Source organism: Silurus meridionalis, chromosome 1, assembly GCF_014805685.1.
Source record: "Silurus meridionalis isolate SWU-2019-XX chromosome 1, ASM1480568v1, whole genome shotgun sequence".
NCBI classification, from domain to species: Eukaryota; Metazoa; Chordata; class Actinopteri; order Siluriformes; family Siluridae; genus Silurus; species Silurus meridionalis.
The window spans coordinates 14,535,941-14,556,027 of record NC_060884.1 but is presented as its reverse complement, the minus strand read 5'-3'; the positions used below and the strand labels follow the sequence as shown (position 1 = coordinate 14,556,027).

The window sequence follows — 20,087 nt, the reverse complement described above, 5'->3', positions numbered from 1 at the left end:
AAGATCTGGTGCAACCAATTACCTTCAGAAGTCACGTAATTACATAAATAAAGTCCACCTGTGTGCAATCTAAGTGTCACATGATCTCAGTATGTATATACACCTGTTCTGAAAGGCCCCAGAGTCTGCAACACCACTAAGCAAGGGTCACCACCAAGCAAGCGGCACCATGAAGATCAAGGAGCTCGCCAAACAGGTCAGGGACAAAGTTGTGGAGAAGTACAGATCAGGGTTGGGTTATAAAAAAATATCCAAAACTTTAAACATCCCACAGAGCACCATTAAAGCCATTATAAAAAAATGGAAAGAATATGGCACCACAACAAACCTGGCAAAACCACCCACCAAGACTCACGGACCAGGCAAGGAAGGCATTAATCAGAGAGGCAACAAAGAGAGCAGAGATAACCCTGAAGGAGCTGCAAAGCTCCACAGCGGAGATTGGAGTATCTGTCCATAGGACCACTTTAAGCCGTACACTCCACAGAGCTGGGCTTTACGGAAAAGTGGGCAGAAAAAAGCCATTGCTTAAAGAAAAAAATAAGCAAACACGTTTGGTGTTCGCCAAGGCATGTGGGAGACTCCCCAAACATATGGAAGAAGGTACTCTGGTCAGATGAGACTAAAATTGATCTTTTTGCCCATCAAGGAAAACGCTATGTCTGGCGCAAACCCAACACCTCTCATCACCCCGAGAACACCATCCCCATAGTGAAGCATGGTGGTGGCAGCATCATGCTGTGGGGATGTTTTTCATCAGCAGGGACTGGGAGACTGGTCAGAATTGAAGGAATGATGGATGGTGCTAAATACAGGGAAATTCTTGAGGGAAACCTGTTTCAGTCTACCAGAGATTTGAGACTGGGACGGAGGTTTACCTTCCAGCAGGACAATGACCCTAAGCATACTGCTAAAGCAACACTCAAGTGGTTTAAGGGGAAACATTTAAATGTCTTGGAATGGCCTAGTCAAAGCCCAGACCTCAATCCAATTGAGAATCTGTGGTATGACCTAAAGATTGCTGTACACCAGCGAAACCCATCCAACTTGAAGGAGCTGGAACAGTTTTGCCTTGAAGAATGGGCAAAATTCCCAGTGGCTAGATGTGCCAAGCTTATAGATACATACCCCAATTGCTGTAATTGCTGCAAAAGGTGGCTCTACAAAGTATTGACATTGGGGGAGTGAATAGTTATGCACGCTCAAGTTTTCTGTTTTTTTGTCTTATTTCTTGTTTGTTTCACAATAAAAAATATTTTGCATCTTCAAAGTGGTAGGCATGTTGTGTAAATCAAATGATACAAACCCCCAAAAAAATCCATTTTAATTCCAGGTTGTAAGACAACAAAATAGGAAAAACGACAAGGGGGTCAATACTTTTGCAAGGCACTGTACCAACACCTGTGTAGCAAACCTTTTTGTGTGTGGTTGTGGTTTGTGGTGTGTTTGGGTTGTCAATTTATAAGATCCATTCCTTTGAACCCCAAGCTAAATACTCTGTCCGGCCCAACCCTAGACTGGGTCGTAACAGATTTGGGGGCTCGTCCAGGATATCTTATATTTCGTGTGTCTTAGTGTATCGGTTTGCGGTATAATGGCATTTGATTTGATCACATTCACACTGGGTCCTTCATTAGAGGTATTTGATAGGTGTAGGAAGGATGATCTCCTCTTGATTGCTGACTTTTTTAATGTGTCCCTTTGTCGGACTTCTAGCAAGAAGGTAGTCAAAGCGGCATTATATGAGGCACTCGTGGCTTAATAGGTCTTACCTGAAAGGTAAGCACCTCCAGGAGGCGCTGCGCAGATTACCCAACCTACCCAGGCTCCTGGCAGAGCGGAAGCTATGAATGAGCCGGAGGAGGTTGAGTTAAGCCGTGAGCAGCCCCATGCCCGTACAGTGGATCCCGGTTGGCAGCTTGCGCTCAAAGAGCTTGAAGTGGAGATTAAGCGGCAGGAGTACCAAACGCAGTTCTTGCAAGTCAGAGAACGGGAGTTGGAAATTAAGGAGAAAAAATTTGACCTGGCAGATCAGCCGCGGAAAATGGTGCTTCTGCCATGGACATTTAGGTCCTCAACAGTTACCTCCCGTCTCCTGTTGCCGCTGAGCACTCCAGGCCACAGTCCACCCCAGCCGAGTCCTCAACGGTAAGCCGACTTGCCTTTGATGTTAGCCGACACATTGGGTTAGTGCCATTATTCCGAGAAAACGAAGTTGATGCTTACTTTGCTGTATTTGAGAGGATCGCTACAACTTTCAACTGGCCAAAAAGTTTATGGACTCTGTTATTACAGTGTAAACTGTCGGGTAAGGCACAGGAAGCGTGTTCTGCACTTAATCTAGAGCAGAGTTTGGATTATGAGTCCGTGAAAGCTACAGTGCTCCGTGCATATGAGCGTGTGCCGGAAGCATATTAGCAAAACTTCAGGAACACTGTGAAGTCTGCTAGACAGACTTATGTGGAGTTTGCACGTGAGAAAACCACGCTGTTGGATAAATGGTGTTCAGCTAGTGGGGTTAGAAATTTCAACCAGCTTAAACTTATTTTGCTGGAAGAGTTTAAGTCATGTCTACATGAGCAGCTAGTGGTTCATTTAAATGAGCAAAAGATTGACACGCTGGCCAAGGCAGCTATATTTGCAGATAAATTCGTATTAACTCATAAAGTTATATTCAGTCCTCCTTCATCTCGGAAGGATGTGTCTGCCCCTTTGGCCAAACCTGCGAGTAAAATTCGTACTGTCCCTAACTCTTCAAATGGTTCCCGCCGTTTAATTGCGGAAGCAATTAAAACAGCAAATGGAGATCAAAAAGGTGAACGCAGTAGTGGTTCCCCAAAGCACCCGTGATGAAATAAAGCCAGTGTTTAAATCATTTGTGTTTTCAGGTTATGTATCTTTTGGTGTTGACCAGAATAAATAGCCTGTAAGTATATTGAGAGATACAGGCTTGGCGCAGACATTTGTGCTGGAAAACACATTACCATTTTCTGAAGCTTCGTATGCTGGTAGTGATGTACTGATTCAAGGTATCGGTATGGAGGTAATTCGTGTGCCATTGCACATAGTATATTTAGAAATGGAGAATCTTTCCAGGCTAGTGAAGGTAGCTGTGCCCTCCGAGCTACCAGTTGCAGGTGTTTCAGTCATTCTAGGGAATGACGTAGCTGGAACTAGGGTCTTCTCCTTACCTGAAGTAGTTTCAGGACCTGTGAGTGTTTCCTCTTCACCTAATCAAGTCAAGTCAAGTCAAGAGGCTTTTATTGTCATTTCTACTATACACAGTGGTACACAGTAAAAACGAGACAACATTCCTCCGGAACCCTGGTGCCACACAAAACAACAACATAGAACTACAACACAACACAAGCTACATAAAGTGCATTGATTGCAACCTGGTGCAAACAGTGCAGACAAAAAACAGTACAGACAGACAAACACAAGACAAGACACAAAACCAAGATAGCGCCAACCAGTAAACCTACTGTATACTTGGTTATACAGGACTGTGTACTGTAAAAACTATACCCAGGAGTGAATATAAGAACACAATGTAGTGCAAAAATACAGCAGCAGTCAAGATGTGCAGAAGACAGCATGTAAACAGTGTAGTATAATAACAAAGTCAAAGGTACAAAAAAGCATGTAAACAATATAGTAGTCAAAGGTGCAAAAGACGGCATGTAAACAGTAATACAGTGAAAGGTGCAAAAAAAAACAGCAGTTAAACAGTGTAGTACAGTCAAATATAAATAATAATAAATAGATGATGGTGGAATGGATTGAGATGAGTGATGAGTGTGTGTTAAGTGTTAAGTACAGGTTGTACAGTTGATGTGTGTGTGTGTGTGTGTGTGTGTGTGTGTGTGTGTGTGTGTGTGTGAGAGAGATCCCCTTCAGTTCTGTGTATTAAGTAGCCTGATGGCATGTGGGAAAAAACTGTTGCACAGTCTTGATGTGGCGGCCCGAATGCTTCGGAACCGTTTTCCTGATGGCAGGAGTGTGAAAAGTGTGTGTGACGGGTGTGTGTGGTCAACAATGCTGTTTGCTTTGCGGATGCAGCGTGTGGTGTAAATGTGCATAATAGAGGGGAGAGAGACTCCGATGATCTTCTCAGCTGTCCTCACTATCCTCTGTAGGTTCTTGCGGTCCAAGACGGTGCAGTTTCCAAACCAGGCATTGATGCAGCTGCTCAAGATGCTCTCAATGGTCCCTCTGTAGAACATGGTCAGGATGGGGGAAGGGGGGTGGGCTTTCCTCAGCCTTCTCAGGAAGTAGAGACGCTGCTGTGCATTCTTGGTGATGGAGCTGGTGTTGAGTGACCAGGTGAGGTTGTCCGCCAGATGAACACCAAGGAATTTGGTGCTCTTGACGATCTCCACTGAGGATCCATCAATAATCAGTGGAGATTGGTCGCTCTGTGCGCTCCTGAAGTCCACAACCATCTCTTTTGTTTTGTCCATGTTCAGAGACAGGTTGTTTGCTCCACACCAGGCAGTTAACCGTTGCACCTCCTCTCTGTATGCTGACTCGTCCTTCTTGCTGATTAGACCCACCACGGTCGTGTCATCAGCAAACTTGATGATATGATTCGAGCTGTGCATTGCTACAGTCATGAGTCAGCAAAGTGAACAGCAGTGGACTGAGCACACAGCCCTGTGGGGCCCCAGTGCTTAGTGTGGTGTTGCTGGAGATGCTGTTCCCGATCTGTACTGACTGAGGTCTCTCAGTCAGGAAGTCCAGGATCCAGTTACAAAGGGAGATGTTCAGGCCCAGTAGGCTCAACTTCTCAATCAGGTGCTGAGGAATGATTGTGTTGAATGCTGAGCTAAAGTCAATGAACAGCATTCGTAAGTTTGAGTCCTTGTTATCCAGGTGGGTGAGGGCCAAATGGAGGGTTGTGGAGATAGCATCGTCCATGGAACGATTTGGACGATACGCAAACTGCATGGGGTCCAGGCAGAGTGGAAGCTGTGTCTTGATGTGCCTCATGATGAGCCTCTCGAAGCACTTCATCACGATGGGAGTGAATGTGACGGGACGATAGTCATTGAGGCAGGATATGGTAGACTTCTTCGGCACAGGAAAGATGGTCGTTGTCTTGAAGCAGCATGTGGGAACAACGTTACTGCTCAGGGAGATGTTAAAGATGTCAGTAAAGACATCCGCTAGCTGCTCTGCACATTCCCGGAGCACTCTGCCAGGAATGTTGTCAGGTCCAGCAGACTTCCGTGGGTTAGCTCTGCATAGAATTTTCCTCACTTCAGCTGTATTTAGACAGAGCACCTGGTGAGTGGGAGGAGGGGTGGTCTTCCTCGCCTTCACGTTGTTCTGTACCTCAAACAGGGCATAGAAGTCGTTCAGCGCATTTGGGAGGGAGGCGTCACGGTCACAAGCAGGTGATGTAGTCTTGTAATTCGTGATCGCCTGGATGCCCTGCCACATGCACCGGGTGTTTCCGCTGTACTAGAAGTGGTCATGGATTTTCTTTGCGTGTGCGTGCTTCGCCTCTCTGATGGCACGGGACAGTTTGGCCCTTGCTGTTTTTAAGGCTGTCTTGTCCCCTGTTCTGAAGGCAGAGTCTCTTTGTTTTAGCAGCACATGCACATTTGCAGTCACCCAGGGCTTCTGGTTGGAGCGTGTAGTGATTGTCTTGGAGATGGTCACATTATTAACGCACTTGCTGATGTAGCTGGTCACTGATGATGTGTACTCCTCCAAGTTGATGGAATCGCCATTGGTTGCAGCCTCTCTAAACATGTCCCAGTCAGTGCACTCAAAACAGTCCTGAAGAGCAGAAGTAGCTCCTTCTGCCCTTCTCACCTGTTTCTGAACCGGTTTAGAGCGTCTGATGAGCGGTCTGTATGCTGGAATTAACATAACAGAGCAGTGGTCTAAGTATCCGAGATGGGGGCGGGGCTCTGCACGATACGCGCCGGGGATGTTTGTGTAAACAAGATCCAGCATGTTCGCTCCTCTCGTTGCAAAGTCCACATGCTGATGGAGTTTAGGAAGCACAGTCCTGAGATTCACATGGTTGAAATCTCTGGCGATAATAAACAATTCCCGTGGCAAATAAAAAGGTCTGCATCTAACAGTCACAAACTCCACTAGCGATAAGCAATAGCGTGAGACAAGCACAGAATTTTTACACCATTCCGTGTTTATATTAACACACATGCCACCACCACGAGTCTTACCACACAGAGCTGCAATTCTGTCGGCTCGAAACACGGTTAGCCCGTCTAGCTGGATGGCGGCTTCCGGAACTCTGTCGCTGAGCCACATCTCAGTGAAAACAAAGACGCAACAGTCTCTAAACTCTTGCTGTGTGGTTCGCTGAAGTCAGATGTAGTCCAGTTTATTGTCCAGGGAGCAAATGTTAAAGAAAAATGGACGGGAGAGCCGGCCGGTTGGGGTTAGCATTTAGCCTAGCACGGACACCCGCCTGCTTGCCACGCTTCTGCTTCCTCGTGCATTGCTTCTAGCGTCCTCTCTCCCAGCTACCGGCACCAGGTGACACCAAGGGCTGGGGGCCTGATCTTTGTGGCCGAGGTCGCAGCAAGCCGAGGTCACGAAGGTTATTAATAACTTCATCATGCAGATTGTTGGTTGCATGATGCCTGTACCGTAGTGGCATCTGGTGGTCGTACACAGCTGACTTTGGTGTCCATGAATTGTAATAGGTCGGGCTAAATATGAAAGCACCATTTTTGGATCCTGAGAGGCCGCTGAGAGCTACTGCCGCGCCATTATCTAATGCAAGCTACTGCCGCACCGCCATCTAATGACATGCACTCCTCCGTGTTCCCTGTTTATGTGTTGACACGGGCCCAACAAAGAAAATTGGGTGATGTGGTTGATATTTCTGTGTCTTTTCTGTCTCAAGAGGAGCCTGTTGAAGAGCCTAGCGAACTGCTTGATGTGTTGCATGAGGGATGTGCTGATAACGGCTTTGAGATAGACCAACCAGTGACACGTGACCAGTTAGTGGCTGCTCAGAAATCTGACCGTTCATTAACAGTGTTTTGAGTTGGCAGCGAATCAATCTAGTTCTGAGAGGTACCAGTAAATGTATTGTATTGAAGATGGGGTGCTGATGAGGAAATGGTCCCCCATCAGTCCTGATGATCGTTGGTTGGAAGCATTTCAGCTTGTGGTTCCTTGTTTATTTCGAAAGCATGTTCTTAGTTTGGCTCATGATCATCATGATTATCAGGACATGCAGGAATTTGCAAAACCTATCAGCATATCTTGCGTTATTTTTTCTGGCCTGGTATTAAGAGTGATGTTATAAGGTACTGCAAGACCTGTCATACCTGTCAGATAGTGGGCAAACCCAATCAGGTTGTTCCGCCTGCTCCCCTAAACCCCATTGTGGTCAGCACAGACCCGTTTGAATGGATCATTGTGGATTGTGTTGGACCATTGCCTAAAAACAGCTCTGGTAACTGTTATTTGTTAACTGTCATGTGTGCTGCCACACGGTTCCCTGAAGCGTTTCCCATGCGTACACTTAAATCAAAAGCAGTGGTTAAAGCTCTCATTAAGTTTTTTACTACCTTTGGACTTCCAAAATATGTACAAACCGATCGTGAGACAAACTTCATGTCACAGTTGTTCTCACAAGTGATGCGTGTGTTGCAAATTTCCCACCAGTGTTTGAGTGCTTATCATCCAGAGTCACAGGGTGCCTTGGAGCGCTTTCACCAGACGTTTAAAACCTTGCTGCGCGCCTTCTGTGTTGAATCGGGTGAAGTTTGGGATGGGGGGGTGCCTCTCTTACTGTTTGCTGTTCGTGATGCGGTACAAGAATCTCTTGGCTTTAGCCCGTCGGACCTTGTGTTTGGTCACACCGTGAGGGGTCCCTAAAAAGCATTGCAGGAACAGTGGTTGGCAAAGGGTCCTCCTCCTCTGGGAAGGACCATTTTAAAGGATGTTCAACTTCTTTGTTAGCGGTTGCAGTTAGCAAGGGAAAAGGCACGCATTGCTCTCGGTTCTTTCCAAAATGCGATGAAAAAGTGGTATGATCGTATGGCTGTCTCACGCTCTTTTTGTGTTGGAGACTTTGTATTGGCCTTATTACCTGTGCCAGGATCGTCTCTCCAGACACGGTTTGCGGGACCTTATGAGGTAAAGCAAAAATTTAGTCCAACTAATTATGTCTTTAGCATACCTGGACATAGAAGTAGTACCCGTGTGTGTCATATCAACCTGTTGAAAAAGCTTGTTCTTCACCTATGCAGTCCAAACCGACTTCAACCGTAGTACCGGTGTTTACTGTTTCAGTGGACAGGCGAATTTCTCCTGCTGAGTACTCCCCTGAGTTTGATGAGTTACACTTTGGTAGGAACTGCATGTCTTCTCTTCAGTTACCCAACTCTGAGGCCTTAGAGCGGTTGTCAGAGAAGTTGGAAGGGTTGCCCCCATTGTTCCAGAAAGACATTAACCTGTTAGCCTTTGACACAGATTTTGGGACTCACAGCTGAAATGCCCTACCTAAATTTAAATGTTAACAGCTCATGGACTTCATACACAATTTAAATATCTCTAAAAAGAAGACACTTTGAGCTTTACTGTCCATTATTCACTGTTGATATTGTTAAAAAAAATAATAAGTTATAGATGATTAAGTACTGTAGAAAAAAAAAAATCCTTAAATAAATTTTTTCCCTTTATATATAAATACATGAAATCTGTCCTATCACAATCTAGAAAAGTAATGTTTTGAAAGCCACATGTCTCATGCGTTTATATTTTAAATTGAATGACGATATCATAAAAAATGAGATTCCTACAAACATTTATCTGATACTATGTCTGTTTCGCCCCTCCCCACCCAAATTTTAGGATTCACAGCTGAAATTCTCTACCTAACTTTAAATGTTAACAGTTCCTGATAAAAATGTGCTACATACACAATTTAAATATCTTTGAAAAGAAGACACTTTGAGCTTTTGTTATACATGTTTGGGGCTATTGATGTTGATTTGGCATTCATATTGATGGCCAGGTAGCCAGACAAGCTATTGTTCTACAGTCATTGCCATTCATATTGATGTCTGGCCATTCCAATCTCAACAATACACATATACACACACACACACACACACACACACACACACACACACACACACACACACTCTTACTTTCCAAGCATTTCTCTTATAAAAACAAACAGGCAATAAAACCAATAAAATCGTATAAAGCTATAAGGGGAGATTTATTGTAACTTTCAGATGTAGAGCTCCATGTCTCTGTTGTTACTCCGCCCCCAAAAATAGTTTCCACATCGCTCTGCTTTTTTTGCAAATCTCCGATAAAACAACATATTTTGATTGTCCATTTTTTCCCTTGTTTTCTTTTTTTTTTTGTAAACAAAGCTTAGTTAGCACGAGCTATAAACAGCTGTTTATGTTGACCTGAGAGCCGCATCACTTCCTGGTTTGTCACAGCTTCTTCACTGCTTCAGCCAGTAATAGTTTGTAAAGAGTAATAAAACAAAGCCTCACACACGTGGAGAATAAAATCCTCCCATATATCGTTCGAATCCTGCACTTATTGGCTACATTGTCCATCAGTCATTTTGTTTCCATAATGTTACTGACTGGGAAATAAAAGGTTTGAAATGAAAGGTGGCGCATAAAAAAAACATGGCGACACCTGCAGAGAGAGAGGAGACTCCACCCAAGATTTATACTCTTTTACTTTTTTATTATATTTTTTTTTTTTACTTTTTTGTGGTCTCAACCTTTTTGTACCACTATATTCTACCAGCCATATTCGTTTTTTGTCACCAAGATGTCGTTTTTTATGTGAAAGTTATTCGGAAATATATAAACACAAACACCAGCCGAAGTTCTGTGACGTAAACAAAGGAATAAACATCTAAATTACAACACTATTGTTTGTTTGGAGCAGAAATGCTTTACGGCATGTTGTTCACTGGACCCTTATCTTTCCTTATAAAACCGGGATTAGCAGCAGTGGATGTGTTTGTGACTCGTTATTACAATATTAGTGTAAGTAGTGCGGTTTTTTTATGCATGTTGTTGTTGTGTACTACTCACACAAATTCAGCAAATACATTTGTTATACTTTTCCATTTAAAAACAGTGATCTGAAATCGCTGCTTGAGACTTAGAGCTTTAGAATGATGTATAGTTAGTCATGGTTACTCCTCTCCCTATTTATTTAATCTATTGCTGAACATTAACACCTGAGAACAATTGGCTATTAGTTGCGCTCACGCGACGAGAAGCCTAAGAAGTTTAGAAACTAATAAGCAAGTTTCCCAAATTGTTTGCTGATGTGCCATCCCTTACTAATGTCTTAGAACATGACATTGATGTTGCAGACATGAACTGATTAGACAACACCCGTATCACGTAAATCCTGCTAAGCGAGCAATTATGAAGCAGGAAACAGATTATCTACTAGAAAATGGTTTAGCTGTTCCGAGTGTGAGCCCCTGGTGCTCCCCTTGCCTGTTGGTACCAAAAGCTGATGGTTCTGTTCGTTTCTGAAAGGTGAATGCTGTGACAAAGCCTGATTCGTTTCCTCTGCCACGGATGGAAGATTGTGTTGATTCTGTTGGTGCATCTAAATTCACTACTAAGTTGGATCTCCGTAAGGGTTATTGGCAGGTTACCCTTTCCCAACGTGCAGCTGAAATCTCTGCCTTCGCCACGCCAGACAATTTCCTCCAGTATACCGTGATGTCATTTGGCCTTCGTGATGCCCCAGCGACCCTCCAGCGGTTAATGAATAGAGTGCTGGGGGATGTTTCGAACTGTGCTTCTTACCTAGATGATGTTGTCATCTATTCAGATACCTGGGAACAACACTTGGAAAAACTAGAACTCGTCTTTACACATCTTTCAAATGGGTCTTTAGTTTTAAATTTAGACAAATGTGAGTTTGGCAAAGGAGTTGTCACATTTAGGTAAACAGGTAGGACAAGGGGTGGTGAAGCCGTTAAGTGCCAAGGTTCAGGCAATATGCATGTTCCCAGCTCCTAAGACAAGGCGTTAACTCCGTCGGTTTTTAGGAATGGCTGGATATTACCGGTGTTTCTGTAAAAAAATTTCGGATGTGGTTTTGCCCTTTACCAATTCATTACACAAATGTGTTTCGTTCAAGTGGTCCCAAGAGTGTCAGTCAGCTTTTGAGGCAGTTAAACTGTTCCTGACTAGCTCCCCAGTTCTGTCTGCTCCAGACCTGAGCAGACCATTCAAGTTGGAGGTTGATGCCAGTAACACAGGTGCAGGAGCAGTGCTTCTACAGGAGGATTATCAGGGGATAGAACACCCTATTTGTAACTTTTCAAATAAGTTTTTAAAACACCAGCCTAACTATAGCACGATTGAAAAGGAAGCTCTTGCTTTGCTGTTAGCCATCCAACACTTTGAGGTCTACCTTAGTGGTTGTCTTACTCCTGTTCAAGTTGTAACTGACCACAACCCCCTAGTGTTCTTGAACCGCATGTGTAATACCAATCAGCGGTTAATGTGATGGTCTCTCATTATACAGGGATTTAACTTGGTGATTAGCCATAAAAAGGGAAAACTATATGTTTTAGCTGACACCTTATCCCGTGGTTAGAGGGGATAAAGGGTTTTTTTTTTTTATTATTGTGAACCCAGTGGGTTCACACTTAGGTGGGGGGGGTGTTACAACCCTAGGTAGCCCCATGTCCATATCGGTGTTCTGCATGTGTGCTTTGTGTGCAGGTCTGATCCACTCCAGAGTTTGAGGCCTGCCCTAGCCTGGTTGATCCCACCTCCTTCACGATGACATCATCCACCAGTTTCCTATTTAAGGAGAAAGGAGCGAAGCAATCGGGGATGGTTGTTGTAGTGGTGTTCAGAGTGTTTGTGTTTGTGTTCAGGGTATAGCTTGGTTGTTGATGTTAGTGATTTTGACCTCTGACTTTGAGCCTGTTTTGCCCCTTTGACTACTGTTGTTTGTATATATTTTTTATGTATTATATTGTAATATATTTGGGCACTGTACATATTTATTTCACTGGCATTAGGGGTGTGGCTGCAATTTACTTTGGGTGAGGGATTGTTTTGTCTTTGTAGTAGGGAGTTAGGGAAACTGTTTGTATTTTCCTTTTCTTTATTTTCAGTAAAGGTAGCTTCCCCAAAATAGTATTTTTTGTTTATTGTTTTTGCTTTGGCCCACCCTGAAGACAAGCCTGTAAGTCTGTGTACATACATACATACATACATATATATATACACTACATATATATATACACACTACATATATATAATATATATATATATATATATATATATATATATATATATATATATATATATATATATATATATATATATATATATATATGTGTGTGTGTGTGTGTGTGTGTGTGTGTGTGTGTGTGTGTGTGTGTGTGTGTGTGTATATTATATGTATAAAACTTGAGTTTAAGATAAGATAAGATAAGATAAGATAAGATAAACCTTCATTCGTCCCACAGTGGGGAAATTTCTATGTTACAGCAGCAAGACAAGAAATAAAAATAGATGCAAATATATATATAAAAAAAGAAGAATATACAAAAAAAATAAAAACAGAAATAAAAATAAATAATAATAATAATAATAATAATAATAATAACAACAAAGAAATAAAAATAATGCAAATATCTAAAAAATAATATACATATACTACAATACCAGTATATATACAGTACAATGTAATAATACAAATAGGAAGAAACTAAAGTACGCTTTTTAAGTCATGTTTTAAGGTAGTATTGCACGTAAATTGCGGGTAATATTGCACATAATATTGTATCTGATTCGTTTAATAATATTTCACACAAATAAAGTTATTGCACATCTTAAAAAGTAAAAAGTAATAGCAGTGTTGTATGGTGGTGACTGGTTTTACTGGGAACAGCTTTGGTTGTACAGTCTAATAGCAGCAGGGAGAAAAGACCTTCTGTATCGCTCCTTCAGACACTTAGGATGTATCAGTCTGTCACTAAAAGAGCTGCTCAGCGATGTAACGGTTTCATACAGGGGGTGGGAGGCGTTCTGCAGCAATGATGATAGTTTTGCTACCATCCTCCTTTCTCCCACCTCCTGTACAGTGTCCAGGGGAATCCCCAGGACTGAGCTGGCCTTCCTGATCAGCTTGTCTAGTCTCTTCCTGTCTGCAGTAGATATGCTGCTGCCCCAGCAGACCACTCCATAGAATATGGCTGAGGCCACCACAGAGTCAAAAAAGGTCTTCAGTAGCTCTCCCTGTACTCCAAAAGACCTTAGTCTCCTCAGCAGAAAGAGTCTGCTCTGCCCTTTCTTGTAGATTGCCTCAGTGTTGTCTGTCCAGTCCAGTTTGTTGTTTAGGTGAACACCCAGGTATTTGTAAGAGTCCACTCTCACAATGTCCTTTCCTGAATGTTCACCGGTGATAGAATTTGTTTGTGCCTACGGAAATCCACCACCAGTTCTTTGGTTTTCCCTGCATTTATCTGGAGGCAGCTCCGTTGGCACCAGTCCACAAAGTTTTGGATCAGTCCTCTGTACTCTCTGTCATCATCATTTGTGATCAGACCGACGATGGCAGAGTCATCAGAGAACTTCTGTAGGTGACAAGTTGCTGAGCTAAACATGAAGTCTGCAGTGTAGATGGTGAAGAGAAATGGGGCAAGAACCGTTCCCTGCGGGGTTCCAGTATTGCAGACAATCATGTCAGACTCACAGTCACGAGTTCTCACATACTGTGGTCGGTCTGTGAGATAGTCCAGTGTCCAGGCAGACAGATGATGGTCCACTCCCATGTACACCATCTTATCCCTCAGGAGCGCAGGTTGGATGGTGTTGAAAGCACTAGAGAAGTCAAAAAACATGACTCTCACAGTGCTCCCAGCCTTTTCCAGGTGTGAAATAGCCCGATTTAGGAGGAAGATGACTGCGTCTTCCACTCCAATGCCAGGTTGGTAGGCAAACTGAAGTGGATCCATTGATGGGCTCACCAGAGGTCGGAGATGAGTGAGCACTAGCCTCCAATGTTTTCATCAGATGTGAGGTCAGCGCTACTGGTCGATAGTCTCCGAAGTCTTTTGGGCGCGGCGTCTTTGGAACAGGCACCACGCAGAATGTTTTTCATATCTGTGGCACCTTTCCCAGCTCAGGCTCAGGTCAAACATGTACAGCAATATGCTGCACAGCTGGTCAGCACAGGTCTTAAGTAGCCTGGAGCTGATGCCGTCTGGGCCTGCAGCCTTCCTCGCTTTGATCTTCCTGAGCTCCATTCTCACCTGGGCTTCTGTAAGGGGCAGTGTGTATTGGATGGAGTGTTGACTGGAGGGAATCAGCAGGGGGGGGGAGTTAGGTGTGTTGTGTATTGTCTGTGAGCTGATAGCAGTGCAGAGAGAGGTGTGGCTGGAGCTGCTTGCTGTGGAAGCAGAGAGGGGATTGCAGCAGGGGGACTGGATGGGGGCAGGGAGGTAGCTGATCAAATCTGTTAAAGAATAGATTGAGATCATTCACCCACTTCTGGTCACCCACAGCATGAGAGCTTGGCTCCTTGTGACCAGTGATGGTTTTGAGCCCCTTCCATACACCGCTGACATTGTTCTGCTGCAGCTGATCCTCCATCTTCCTCCTGTAGCATGCTTTTCCTTCCCTGATCTTCTTCCTCAATTCTCTCTGGACAGTTTTCAGCTCTTCCTTGTTTCCTGATTTAAACACCCTCTTTTTTTCTTTAAGGAGAGTCTTTATATCAGGATTAATCCATGGTTTGTTGTTGGGAAAACACCGTACAGTCCTGGTGGGTACAGTATTCTCCACACAGAAGTTAATGTAGTCCGTAATACAGTCTGTTAGACTGTCAATATCCTCCCCATGTGGACTGCACAATTCCTCCCACATAGTTGTTTCAAAACAGTCTTTCAGAGCCTCATCGGTCTCATCAGACCATGTGTGAGTTCAGTAATTATGTTATTACTTTTTAAATTGAAACTAACTATTTGTACAACATAGTTGGGATAACTCAAAAAGCCTAATGTACCAAGGCTTTCATACTTTCCATTCAAGAATTGTCAAAACGTCAACAGATGTGCAGAGACTTTACATGCTCGACGTCACTGTCTATTCGATCTATACTACACATGCTAAATTTTTATCAGGAATACGAATGCACAAATGTACAATGGTGTCAGTGAAAGTTTCTAAATGTATGTATTGTCAGTTTACCATAAGTATATGCTTCATGTACTGTATGTGGGTGAAAAACCGATCAGTGACATTATGTATGACTTTTTAAACAATTCTGCCACATACTGTACTGTATGTAAATTAAAAATACTTGTCCAACAAAATGCATACCTGCTTTGCCAGATCGGTGTTAAACAAAAGCCTCAGAAACATGTCAGGTGTAAATCAACCTTTAATTCATAGATTAGATTAAGCTTTTCTTTGCAAATTTGCAAAAACTTATTTTTAACCAAACATTAATTTTATTACACTATATCTACTTTAATACAGTGCATGTGGATGGCCTCTTAGCCTCAAAGCAGAGCTGTGGAAAACCAGTTCCTGATGCTTAGGCATACAATATTTGTTCTAATTAGAATGTATAAAGGGCAAAGGCCACCGGCTGCTCAAATGGGGCTTGTTCGTTGATATCACCAACCAAAAATCCCTTGCATCAGAATAAATGTGAAATTGCCTTTTAAAGGTCAATGGTTTTCAGGGAGTGCAGATAGTGTTCCCCAATCTGACATTTGTCTGTCTGCTGACCCCACAGATGGTGCTTTAATGATATTTTGCTAAAATCTATTTTTTTGGTTGGGAGATTTGTTTTCCACAGTTGGGGAGCTTATATCTAATTGGACTATATTCCATTAAATAGTCTGTTGTCTATTATTATACATAATGATAATCAATTTAATACTGGAAGTGTAGGTTCTCTTTCAGGAATTTGAGCTGTGTCAACAACGCTTTGGGAATGGTTCTGCATTGTCCACATTCTGAATCATATGTGCAATCTGTGTGCTTCAAGCCCCGCTTTCTCTGAGGCAAAGCTTTGTTCGAGGACCGGGGGCTTGCAGCCGGGCCCAGGATTTTGTCGCAAGGCTCGGAAGCACACCTTTCAGTGTTTTTTTCCCTTTGCGAAGAGAGCGCTCAGCTCCACCTCTCCCCTCTGATGAGGGGGGTGGGGGGAAGGAGCTCTGCAGAGGCAACCTCTCAGCCACTTCTTTTAAGGAGCTATTAGAGGTAGTCCCCCATGCCGTAGCCACGTCTTTAGATAAATTGGCTCGCCAATCAGCAAAAGCTCGCCCATTCAGTAAGCTTGACGAGCACCTTCTGCAACCCGTATCACTGCCTCTACTCCGGAGTTTGCCCCTTTTCTCAGACCTGCACATCAAGGTGGTCCAGGTCTTGGGCAAAGCCTTATTAGGCCTGCCCCTTCAGTCCTAAGCTGTTGCTATATACCAATATAGTCAGACTAAAAAAGTGCTGGCTAGCTATATCTCCATGGGTGTTGCGTAATCGCTCTAAAAAACCCGGCACACTTCACCCTTTGAACTATCTCTGTGCTGATGGGCAAAGTGGAGCTGTTGCAACTCAAGAGACATTGCATGGTTTCCTCTGGTTCTCCCCAACACCCACAGCCCCTCTAGGGCTGGATGCCATGGTAAAGGTGAGGCTGACATATGTAACCTGGAGACGTTCACTTTTTATTATTTAGTGTCAAATAATTTAAGATATCTTCAAACATATACCTCTATGCTTATAATGCTGATAATCTTTAAACTTTATGAAAATTTGACAGCATTCATGTTAACTCTAAAATGCCATATCTGATAATACTTACTAAATATTGTGTTCCTAATGTGGTTAATAGTGATATTTCATATTAAAAAGGCACTCTAAAAATTATTACTAGCTCATATTTAACATTTTTATGACTGGAAGCCAGTTGCATCACAATGAACTTATTTTCTTTAAAGTATAGCACTTTCTGTTTTTCCAGGTCATGCCAAATGTTACAGGTGTCAGAGAACATGGGTGCAGAGCTAGGTGAGTACACAGTAAAAACAGAGGTGTTAATTTAACTTCTAAAGAGTTAAAATTGACTCTGTTTCAGATAACATTTGGTCCCACTCGAAATCAGTGTAAAATTTACCCTTTGGTCAGCAAGTTTTTAGAGTTAATTCTACTCAATATTGTGTAAAAAATAAGAATGAAATGTGTAAAAGTATTTAACACTGTAGGTTAATCACACTGTTAAGAGTAATATAATTACACAGTATAGAGTTAATTTATCTACAATTGAACTCTTAAAAAAATTACACTTTAATTGTAATATTTACTTTTCATTTCTCTAGTGTTTTTAAAAAATTTATAAATCATAAGATGCAGTGTTACTGAGTTATAGAACTATCAACTAATATTCAAATAAAAACAAACACAATAACACTAGATCACAGAACTCACAATTTATTGTAAAATAATAAGGCATTTCAATGTCATTGAATTTACATTGCAAACACATTGCCTTGTCTCTGACCGAAACAATACTCAATAAATTTATTATGCATGAATTTTTCACACCAAAAACCTATGGAAGGGATGGATTACAAGCTATTACTTGACAGTGAGCAGTGTGAATACCTTTGTTGCACAAAACTACTTTGGAAGTATCTTCAGAGAATTCTGTCTGAAAATCCTCCTTTTCCACTAAACAGAACCTGCAACAGTACCTTGCACTGAAAGACTCCACCAATCCAAACAAACTATGCAAACCCAAATTATCCCCAGTAACCGGTACTACAGTGCCACGAACATAACCATTGTATTATGGAATTTTAATAACATCGCTCTCTAACACTTTAATGTCTTGAACAATCTTCAGATTCAACTAAACTGCTTCCACTTATTAAGATGCTTTCTTAAACCAGAAAAACTACCAAAAGAACGTGAGCATCCTTCTTGTCCACACTTCAGAAAAAGAGTCCTGCCTGTACAAAGCCCATGAATTACCTTAAAGTGCTAAACAAGGTTGTTTGGACTTCCATGGTCACTATTGCAAAGAAAACACTTCATAGCTTTATTTCAACTAACGCATCATTCTTGCCCGCAACCCTAGGAGTCTCCTTTGTTTCCCCCATTTCGATGTTATAGATGGTTGTTTGGACAAAAGTGAAAAAGCTGCTCAGGGAAGAACTGTATGACGTACCAAAGACATATTGGGCTTTAAAGAGTTCGTCAAAAGCTCCAACTGAACCTGTTGCCTTGCATGGAAGTGCATGCTTGTCAACCACAATGAAGTAGGAGTAAATGGTGCTCTGTGTGGATCCCTGGGCAAGAAGTTAGGGATGACTGCTTTGGTTGATGTTGTCTAGATGCTGCTGCACACTGGTTCCAACCTACAACAAAACATATTCAACAGAATTGTTTTGGTGACTAACTTCTGACAATAGATCAGATCACCTCCAACTGTGCACAAGATTGAGGTAATGGAAGATATATTTTAAACAACTTTTAAAGAATTTGGTTACTTTGAAAAATGTTTTTGCTGATAACTTACTCACCCACATGTCATCCAAGATTAATGTCTTTCTTTCTTCAGTCGAAAATAAATTAAGGTTTTTGAGGAAAACATTCCAGGATTTTTCTCCATATAATGAACCTCCATGGTGACCAACGGTTTGAGGGTTTAAATGAAGGGTCAAATGTCTGTCTCGATGTAGCTTCAAAGACTCGACAATCCCCACAGAGAAATAAGGGTATTATATAGAGAAACGATCGGCTGTTTTCAAAATAAAAATAATATACTTTTTAACCACACTTGGATCTTTCTGACATGACAAAATGAGTGGCGCATCTTGAGATTCTACAACACTTTGTGGTATTTTAATTTTGAAAACGACTGATTGTTTTGCTAGATTAAAAACCTTATTTCTCTGCTGGGATCATATTGAGACTTTGAAGCTACATTGAGACAGACTTTGAACACTCATTTGAACCCTCAAACTGTTGGTCACCATGGAAGTTCATTATATGGAGAAAAATCCTGGAATGTTTTCCTCAAAAACCTTAATTTATTTTCGACTGAAGAAAGAAAGACATGGACCTCTTGGATGACATGGGGGTTAGTAAATAATCAGCAAAAAAAAACAATTATAAGTGAACTAACCCTTTAAGCATACCTTTTGAAATCTGATGAGCTGATCTACAGCTTGATACGCAGAAAGCTTTCCCGGCCTCTTTCTACCTTGTGCAGATGGTGGTAGCAGATGTAGCAGCAGCAAGATGGCAGACATGTCACTGTCCCAGCCTACAAATAAGTAAATAAAAACCTGGTTAACATTATGCCATAGCATAGCATTCAAAATGACAACTTGCACCATTAAGAAAATGTACACTACACACCTACATAACCCACAATAACAAGTAAAACAGTTCCATTCATACCATTCTCAACTTCAGCAGCTGACTCAGCATTGCGCATCAAATCCATTGCCCAGCATGATTCTCAGATTTCCTGGTGACTCCTTCACTATTTCTTCAAAAACCTCTGTGTCAACTTCTGTGTCTGACTGGTCATACACCTTAATGTCTGGCTGCCTGCTTTCTGGTATGTTGAATTTTAGACACGCTGTTTAAAAAAATTTAATAAAAAAACATGCATTCCCTTCTCACAAGAAACAAAGTTCATATTTTAGTTTGCCTCATGTATTCACTAAATGATGGAAGACAAGTATCTGCAGCCAATTTTATGTAACTGAAAAGAAAATGATTATTGACCTAAATAGATATCATAACATACTTAGTTAAAGCTGTATTATTTTGTCATTGCGTAATATATAGGCTATAGCTTTAGCCTAATGTACCCACCTTCTTTCAAGAAAGCATCGAATGTCAGCTCTGACAGCTTGACGTATTTCTGCTCTTCCCTGAATTGAACACGCAAAAAGCATTTTTGCCCCTGTTAACAAAGAAAATATATATTCAAAATCATAATTTAGGGCTGGTTCAACTAAGAGTTACCTATCCATTTCTCTCATGCACTATACATTACTTAGATGTTACACTGCAATTACAAATGCCGGCTGAAGA

The 20,087-nt window shown here is 42.0% G+C and overlaps 1 long non-coding RNA gene across 1 annotated transcript; it reads right to left on the bottom strand.

Moving 5' to 3' along the window:
• Positions 1-17,449: 17,449 nt before the first annotated feature.
• LOC124393231 lies at positions 17,450-19,661 on the bottom strand. Its single transcript, XR_006927299.1, has 3 exons — positions 19,443-19,661; positions 19,178-19,305; positions 17,450-18,394 (listed from the first exon to the last, which is right to left on the bottom strand). It is a non-coding gene; the product is annotated as an uncharacterized LOC124393231 (long non-coding RNA).
• Between the last annotated feature and the right edge of the window lie 426 nt (positions 19,662-20,087).